A 10,021-nucleotide genomic window follows, 5' to 3' on the forward strand; every position below is an offset into this window, starting at 1 on the left:
TTCAGTATTCCACGTTGCTTCTCCAGTACACACAGTAGCATATAAATAAATAAAATGTTGATGAGGGTGATGATGATGATATCTGGTAGGTGAAAATCACTTATGGGGTCCTGCTGACATGAAAGAGTTAATGTCGCTAATCACCAAGCCTACTACCATTTACTAGAGGCTTCGAGAAGCATCTAATTCACTGTTCTCTTGTTAAATTTGATAGCCAATTAGTCCAGAACTGGAATGTCTCCCAGCACAATGGCAATTCAGGTGTGAAGCAGAAATAAATGGGCAAAGTCATTATTTTGCAGCGGTGTGGTATTAAGAATAATGTTCCTTTCTCAATAGATCTCTGTCAGTTTAAAAACAAATTCATAGACTCACTTTATTTAGATTTGATGGAGAATAAATTCCATTGTTTCAAAAATAATCAATTGAGGAACCTTGCTTGCTATGGCTGTAGACCTCTTGAAGAAACTTTGAAAAAAATAACCCCTCAATTTGGGTCAGCATAGCTTCAACCACTTTTTGTTTGAGTTTTGCAGGATATAACAGTGCATCATTCCATGCCTAATGGGGGTCGCAAGCAATATTTTAGGATTTTTAAGTAGTTCAGCTGTTGTTTTTTTTAACTAAAGAACACTCCTGGGATGAGCATATCATTGCAGGAATGAATCACGGGTTTGGTGCTGTATGATTGGCTTATTTGGCTAAACGAAACTTTATTGCAGAAAAATCTCACTGAATGAGATTTTTGTATTCTTTTAAATTATGAAGTTTTCTAAAGCAAAGGTGCAAAAAGAGCACATGGAATTGGTACTAGATAATATTTTACCTTTGATACTGCAAAATATTTTGAGACAAATATATAAGAAAGAAGAAATAGAGGTTTGTGATCATCATTCACCAACCTTATTGACCCCTATATCCTTCTTTTAATAGTGATAAAATGTCTAAATCCAAACTACATAGCAATTTTCTCTCCTTTCTCCAGTCCTTACTTCACTCTGATACCTGGGTCATCAATCATCTAATAATCATATTTATTGAGCATTTTTTATGGCATTTATTAAGTGCTCAATATGAGCTAGGCACTGTACTGAGTGTCTGGGTAGATACAATATAATCAGGTTGGAAAAAGTCCATGTCCCACATGGGGCTCATAGTCTAAGGAAAGGAGCATTGCTCAGTGGAAGGAACCCGGGCTTGGGAGCCAGACATTGTGGGTTCTAATCCTAGCTCCGCCACTTGTCGGCTGCATGCCTTTGGGCAAGTCACTTAACTTCTCTGGACCTCAGTTACCTCATCTGTAAAATGGGGATTAAGACTGTGAGCCCCACGAGTGACAACCTGATCACCTTGTATCCCCCCAGCGCTTAGAACAGTGCTTTGCACCTAGTAAGCACTTAACAAATGCCATCATCATCATCATCATCAAATCCCCATTTTACAGGTGAAGTAACTGAGGAACAGAGAAGTGACTTGCCCAAGATCACACAACAGAAGAGTGGCAGAGTTGGGATTAGAACCCAGAACCTTTGGTCTTCCAGGACTGTGCTCCATCCAATAGGACACCCTGCTTCCCTGTAAGTTTACTGTGTGCAGGTTACTCTACCAAGGACTTGGAAAAGTACAATAAAGCAGAGTTGACAGACATATTCCCTGCTCACAGGAACTTGAAGGCTTCAATGGTTGCCCGCTTATAGCTGCTTTAATCAATCAATCAATCGTATTTATTGAGCGCTTACTATGTGCAGAGCACTGTACTAAGCGCTTGGGAAGTACAGATTGGCAACACATAGAGACAGTCCCTACCCAACAGTGGGCTCACAGTCTAAAAGGGGGGAGACAGAGAACAGAACCAAACATACCAACAAAATAAAATAGGATAGAAATGTACAAGTAAAATAAATAAATAAATAGAGTAATAAATATGTACAACCATATATACATATATACAGGTGCTATGGGGAAGGGAAGGAGGTAAGGGAAGGAGGTAAGATGGGGGGATGGAGAGGGGGACGAGGGGGAGAAGAAGGAAGGGGCTCAGTCTGGGAAGGCCTCCTGGAGGAGGTGAGCTCTCAGCAGGGCCTTGAAGGGAGGAAGAGAGCTAGCTTGGCGGAGGGGCAGAGGGAGGGCATTCCAGGCCCGGGGGATGACGTGGGCCGGGGGTCGACGGCGGGACAGGTGAGAACGAGGTACAGTGAGGAGATTAGCGGTGGAGGAGCGGAGGTTGCGGGCTGGGCAGTAGAAGGAGAGAAGGGAGGTGAGGTAGGAGGGGGCGAGGTGATGGACAGCCTTGAAGCCCAGGGTGAGGAGTTTCTGCCTGATGCGCAGATTGATCGGTAGCCATTGGATATTTTTGAGGAGGGGAGTAATATGCCCAGAGCGTTTCTGGACAAAGATAATCCGGGCAGCAGCATGAAGTATGGATTGAAGTGGGGAGAGACACGAGGATGGGAGATCAGAGAGAAGGCTGGTGCAGTAGTCCAGATGGGATAGGATGAGAGCTTGAATGAGCAGGGTAGCGGTTTGGATGGAGAGGAAAGGGCGGATCTTGGCAATGTTGCGGAGCTGAGACCGGCAGGTTTTGATGACGGCTTGGATGTGAGGGGTGAATGAGAGAGCGGAGCTTTAAGCAGAAACTCATGGCCATCGGCTTTAAGGAACCCAGTCAGCTCTCCCCACTACCTATCCATGCTTCTTTCCTATTACACCCCATCTTGCATGCTTTACATATGTCAGTCCAAATTACTGATTCTCTTCTGTCACCAAACTCTTATTTATTTATTTATTTATTTTACTTGTACATATCTATTCTATTTATTTTATTTTGTTAGTATGTTTGGTTTTGTTCTCTGTCTCCCCCTTCTAGACTGTGAGCCCAATGTTGGGTAGGGACTGTCTCTATATGTTGCCAACTTGTACTTCCCAAGCGCTTAGTACAGTGCTCTGCGCACAGTAAGCGCTCAATAAATACGATTGATTGATTGATTGATTGATTTATGCTCTCTCATTTGCCTAGAACTCCCTCCCCCCCACATCAATCAATCAATCAATTGTATTTAATTAGAGCTTACTATGTGCCACTAAGCACTTGGGAGAATACAATACAACAGAAATAGCAAATATGTTCCCTACTCATAATGAGACTGTAAGCTCGCAACACACTCCTGCTATTCCCATCTTCAAGACCCTTAAGAAAAATAATGATAATAACTGTGAGATTTGTTAAGTGCTTACTATAATAATAATAATATGTGCCAGGCACTGTACTAAGCGTTGGGATGGATACAAGTAAACCAGGTTGGACACGGCCCCTGTTCCATATGAGGCTTATAGTCCTAGTCCCATTTTATGGGCAAGATAACTGAGGCCCAGAGAAATGAAGCAACTTGCCCAAGGTCTCACAGCAGCTACATGGCAGAGCTGGAATTAGAACCCAGGTCCTTTTGACTCGCGGGCCCATGCTCTATCCACTAAGCCATGCTGCATCTCCTCCAGAAGGGCACCTCTGATTAATTTTTCCTTTCCCCACAGTATTTCCCCACCGCTTGTCACCTCAGAACTTTCATATCTTCCAAGCGCTTGGGGTACCATGGAGCTCCTCTGACTTTATGGAACGTGAGCCTCATGTTTGGTGAATTGCCCAATGTTGACTATTTTAGAAGTGGCTTATCAAAGTGACTACTCTCTCAAATCAGTCAATCAATCAATCAATCATATTTATTGAGCGCTTACTGTGTGCAGAGCACTGTACTAAGCACTTGGGAAATACAAGTTGGCAACATATAGAGACAGTCCCTACCCAACAGTGGGCTCACAGTCTAAAAGGGGGAGACAGAAAACCAAACCAAACATGCTAACAAAATAAAATAAATAGAATAGATATGTACAAGTAAAATAAATAAATGTGTTAAGGTTTGGTTTCAATGCAATTAACAAATAGGGGTGAGGCTGGGAGAGGAAGCAGGATGGATAAGGGGATCTTGCATAGGTTTTTTGTGGAGATTCACAGGAAAGCAGGAGAGAAGCTACCAGCACAAAGCTCTCCCTAGTGAGACACTGGAGAACACCCATGTACCTTTAATTTTCTTGGAGCTGTCTGGATCCTGAGTGAGTGTGATATAGCTCAGATATCCACCAGTAACCTGTCCAAATTAATACACCCAACTACACACCCAGCTCCCGAAGCTTCTAATATCTCTTTCCCAGAGTGTTTGCTTTATCTAAAAAGAGTACGGGACTGCTAGTCAGGAGACCTGGGAAAAAGAGTGTTGTTTCATTAAAAACAGTGTGTGCTAAGTGCCCTTGTACCCCTGTTTCTAGATTGAGATTCCCGGGGATTATTGTTGGAGGTATGGATTCTGCCTGGGGGAACTGATTGGAAGAGTGGGAAGAAGGGACAGGTTGGAGAAGAAGTGTCATCTAGTGGAGAGAGCACAGGCCCGGGAGTCAGAAGGACCTGGGTTCTAGTCCCAACTCTGCCACTTGTCTGCTGTGTGACCTTGGGCAAGTCCGCTTCACTTCTCTGGGCCTCAGTTCTCTCATCTGTAAAAATGGGGATTAATACTGTGAGCCCTATGTGGGACAGGGACTATGTCCAACCCGATTCTCTTGTATCTAGAGAAGCAGCGTGGCTCAGTGGAAAGAGCACGGGCTTTGGAGTCAGAGGTCATGGGTTCAAACCCCGGCTCCACCAAGTGGCAGCTGTGTGACTTTGGGCATGTCACTTCACTTCTCTGGGCCTCAGTTATCTCATCTGTAAAATGGGGATTAAGACTGTGAGCCCACCGAGGGACAACCTGATCACCTTGTAACCTCCCCGGTGCTAAGAACAGTGTTTTGCACATAGTAAGCACTTAATAAATGCCATTATTACTATTATTATTATTATTATTATCTACCCCTAGCCTTTAGAACAGAATGGTGTCTGGCACATAGTAGGCACTTAACAAATACTATTATTATTATTATTATTATTATTATTATTATTATTATTAAAACAGTCTTTTTATTGGAAGAATCCAAACAACAAAGGTTTCCCAGAAAACTTTCATTTACCTGGGAAATTATAGATTAACAAGTACCAAACCTCTCATGTGCTTCATTTGGACATTCGCATCCATCTCCTAACCACTTACATAGCTTTATACTCTATTTCTTCACCCTACCTGTAATTTAATTTTAGTTTCTATTTCTCCGTCTAGACTGCATGATCCTTGAGGGCAGTGATCATATCTACTAACTCTATTTTACTCAACCAGTTGTTTAGTACAGTGGACTGCATAGCATAAGATATAAATTTGGGTCAACCTCAAATGCTGAATTCACTAGATATTTGTCAGTTTTTCCTTTGCTTTGGTTGAATCAACACATCATCATATGGCTGGCCATATCAGGAGGAAGAAAACTTTGGAAACCTATTATCTAAATTATCTTTTTCCCATCTGTATTAACTTATGTGTCTGATCTGATTCTTTTGTGTCTATGTCATCATGAGGACAATGCTTGGCACATAAATATAATAAATAGTTGCTATTTCATCCTTAAGCAGATGATTTATATGCAATTTGGAAAAGTCTGTTTCATGAAAGGCATGGAACAATGCTTTCTACAAGTGTGAAGTCAGACGAACTAATAAGAATGAGGAGAAAAGTGCAATTCAAAATAATAAAATAGTCCATGTAATACAGGTCATGAGTAAGTTGTTCCCATAGAATTTTTACTCTGGTATCACAGCATTTAAAGAACTTTCCTGAACCTAATGCTACTGAAAGGATTAATGCCAGAAAATCTTAAAGCATATTTAAAACTGTACCAAAAATGAGAGTGGACCTTAAAATCTAATAACACTTATGAAATGCAAGAGAAGGAAAATTTAGAGTCCAAAAGGGAACAGTTTAATGTTGGAACACCAAGTAGGAAATGAAGCCTTTTCAGACATGAAGGAGATAATGTGTGCATGGATAAGAAAAAAAAAACCAAATAAATTGGGTAATAGCATTAACATGAAGCAGCGTGGGTGGCCTAATGGAAAGAGCACAGGCCAGAGAGTCAAAGGATCTGGATTCTAATCATGGCTCCGCCACTTGTCTGCTGTGTGTCCTTGGGCAAATCACTTAACTCATCTGTGCCTCAATTACTTCATTTGTGAAATGAGGATTAAGACTGTGGGTCCTATATAGGACATTGGACAGTGTCTATCCCTATTACTGTGTATCTACTCCAGAACTTAATTCATTGCCTGGCACATAGTGAGCAAGTGCATAACGAATACCATTAAAAAAATCTGCATATATAGACAACAGCTTAAATATATCTTGCTTAGTTTTATGAGTCCTAATTTTTATTCTTATTTTAACCAACATTTAGACAAGGAAGAAAAAACATTAAAAAACCCTTTAGTTGAAAAGAATTATAATTTGGAAATAAATAAGTAGCAATTTGGCATTGTCTATCGTTTCCCCAGTGGCTCTATATCTTACTCAAGGATCTAAGTATTACATTGTGAATGATGTTAAATATTTATGGTTTGAATCTTACATAAACTGAACCCAGAGGAATGAACTTACATGCTTATTGTCTTGTAGATTGTTTTGCTTTATTGAGTATAGACTGATGTCTAATTCAGGAGTTTAAAACAAGATCAAAGAGAGGCCAGGGTACATGCATATTTACCATTTGTCCTTGTCCAGCAGAGGGATGTCAAGATCAATAAATCTCTGTATCAGTGCCACACTCAGCTCTTTAGCGTTTTAAATGAAAGAAGCTAAATCCGTCATTTTTTTTCATTTCTTCTGATGTAATACAATTGTGCAAATTTTCAGATTAATAACAGGCAATGTCACACTTCACTAGAAGGGAAATCTGAGAGCTTTGGATCTCAAAGGCAGACAGAATTATTATTACCCTCCTTTCCTAGGATACAAATGTATGCAGACGTATCTTTAAAAAGAGAAGTATAACTGCTGGTGAATTATTAGTATGAAGGGACATGTTGGTAACGTGGGCTTGTGTCTCCATGATATCAAAGTGAAGACTATTTTAGATGGTTGGGCGCTCAGTCAATGTGTGAGAAGTAGTGGGATCAATGATCGCATTCTCCAAGATTTAGAGAAGCAGCATGGCCTAGCGGATAGATCAATCAATCAATCAATCAATCATATTTATTGAGCGCTTACTGTGTGCAGAGCACTGTACTAAGCGCTTGGGAAATACAAGTCGGCAACACATAGAGACAGTCCCTACCCAACAGCGGGCTCACAGTCTAGAAGGGGGAATAGAGCACGGGCCTGGGAATCAGAGGGCCCGGGCTCTCTTCCCAGCTCTACCACTTTCTGTGTGACCTTGGTCAAGTCCCTTAACTTCTTTATTTCTCAGTTGCCTCATCTGTAAAATGGGGATAAGGCCGTGAGCCCCATACAGGACAGGAACTGTGTCCAACCAAACAAATGGGTATCTACCCCAGTGGTTAGTACAATGTGTGGTACATAGCTTTTAACAAATACCTTTAAAAAGAAAAAAATCTAGACTGTAAGTTGGGAGTACAGTATGGTGCTCTCAGAGTAAGCACTCAATAAACACTGATGATCGATTGATCTAAGCCTATTTTTTGTGATATTTGTAAAGTGCTTACTACGTAGCAGGAACTGTACTCAGTGCTGGGGTAGGTATAAGCTAATCAGTTGTCACACAGTGGACAAGTGACGGAGTCGGAATTAGAACCCGGGTCCTTCTGACTCCTAGGGCCATGCTCTATTCACTAGGCCTCACTGCTTCTCAAGTACTACTCACATAAGTACTTGGGTACCAAACAAAGCTAACATCCATATGTGTATCTGTAAACTTGAATACTTCATCCATCTGACATTTATTTTAGTGTCTGTCTCCTCCATTAATAATAATAATAATGATAGCATTTATTAAGTGCTTACTATGTGCCAAGCACTGTTCTAAGCACTGGGGAGGTGACAAGGTGATCAGGTTGTCCCACGGGGCACTCACAGTCTTAATCCCCATTTTACAGATGAGGGAACTGAGGCACAGAGAAGTTAAGTGACTTGTCCAAAGTCACACAGCTGACAATTGGCAGAGCCGGGATTTGAACCGATGACCTCTGACTCCAAAGCCTGGGCTCTTTCCACTGAGCCACACCGCTTCTCTTGAGCCACGCTGCTTCTCTGTAAACTCTTGAGGGCTATTAACTCTGTTGTATAGTCCCAAACCCTTAGTGATAATTGTAATAATTGTGGTATTTGTTGAGTGCTTACTATGTGCTGGGCACTGTACTAAGCACTGAGGTAGATACAAGATATTCCCACATAAGGCTCGCAGTCTTAATCTCCATTTTACAGATGAGGTAACTGAGGCACAGATAAGTGAAGTGACTTGCCCAAGGTCACACAGGAAATCAGTGGTGGAACCAGGATTAGAACCCATGATCTTCTGACTCCCAGCCCTGTGCTCTATCCATTATGCCATGCTGCTTCTCTATGTAAAACAGATTCCCATCATCAATGTTCTCTATATTAGAGCATAAAATAGATTAATGCTGGGTGGTTTTTTGTTGTTGTTAATGTTTAGTATTTGTTAAATGCTTACTTTGTGCCAGGCACTGTTCTAAGCGCTGGGGTAGACGTGAGGTAATCAGATTGGGCATAATCCATGTTTCACATGAGGCTCACAGTCTTGATCCCCATTTTACAGATGCGATAACTGATGCCCAGGGAAGGGAATTGAAGTGACTTGCCCAGGGTCAGACAGTGGACAAGTGGTGGAGCCAGGATTAGAACCCACATCCTTCTGACTCTCGGGCCCGTGCTCTATCCACTAGGCCACGCTGGGTCAAGTCAGTGGATCCTCTATGTGGTTTATATTCTTGTTAAGTGGTTTCCTTGTATCCAGAATGGGGGCGGGAGAGTTTGGTAACTCAACACTATCCCAGGCTCCATGGCAATTTACCTAAAAGATAACAAAGGAGGTCCCAGGTCTCAAGCAACTTATAATTTAATTGGAGATCTTGTTTTGCCTTATGCCGTAGAGTCATCTCCAACCCACAGTGACACCATAGACACATCTCCCCCAGAATGCCCGCCTCTATCTGCGATTGTTCTGGTAGTATTTTCATAGAGTTTTCTCCGTAAAAATATGAAAGTGGTTTACCATTGCCTCCTTCCATGCAGTAAATTTGAATTTCTACCCTCGACTCTCTCCTATGCCACCGCTGCCCAGCACAGGTGAGTTTTGACTTGTAGCAGGTTGCCTTCCACTTGCTAGCCACTGCCCAAGCTAGGAATGGAATGGGTATGCCTCTGCTTGACTCTACCTCCCTCCTGTAGTTGAGACGGGTAGAGTACTGGAAACTCTCCAGGTGTGACCCTAAGAGGGATATTGGTGATTTGTCTCCCCCTTTTAGACTGTGAGCCCACTGTTGGGTAGGGACTGTCTCTATATGTTGCCAACTTGTACTTCCCAAGTGCTTAGTACAGTGCTCTGCACACAGTAAGCGCTCAATAAATACGATTGATTGATTGATCTAGCACAAATGAAATTGATTTAAATGTAGGTAACAAATATAAACAAAGACATCCAACTTCATCAGACAGACCGCTTTATACACACTAAGTAATTAGGGAATTGAAATTAATTTAGGGAGGGCAGGGAAGAAGGAAAGATTTATGTAGTTTATTGGCTAGGGAAAGCTATGTGGGAGTGGTGCATTTTCAAATGAACTTTGAAGAGGAAAGACAAATCACTTGATATTCACCCCACCATCAGCCTACAGCACTATGTACAGATCCATAATTCATTTTAATGTCTGTCTTTCCCTCTAGACTGCAAGCTCCTGGTATGCAGGGAACATGTCTACTGACTCTGTTGTACTCTGCACGTGGTAAGTGCTCAATAAATACCACCGACTGATTGTTTGATTGATTGTGGAGTAAGAAGCAGCGTGGCTCAGTGGAAAGAGCACGGGCTTTGGAGTCAGAGGTTGTGGGTTCAAATCCCAGCTCTGCCACTTGTCAGC

General features: G+C 41.9%; 1 non-coding gene across 1 annotated transcript; it reads right to left on the reverse strand.

Moving 5' to 3' along the window:
• Window positions 1-9,240: 9,240 nt before the first annotated feature.
• Window positions 9,241-9,382, reverse strand: LOC119924569. The gene has a single exon (XR_005449274.1). It is a non-coding gene; the product is annotated as a small nucleolar RNA SNORA7 (small nucleolar RNA).
• Between the last annotated feature and the right edge of the window lie 639 nt (window positions 9,383-10,021).

This window comes from Tachyglossus aculeatus, chromosome 2 (assembly GCF_015852505.1).
Source record: "Tachyglossus aculeatus isolate mTacAcu1 chromosome 2, mTacAcu1.pri, whole genome shotgun sequence".
Taxonomy (NCBI): Eukaryota; Metazoa; Chordata; class Mammalia; order Monotremata; family Tachyglossidae; genus Tachyglossus; species Tachyglossus aculeatus.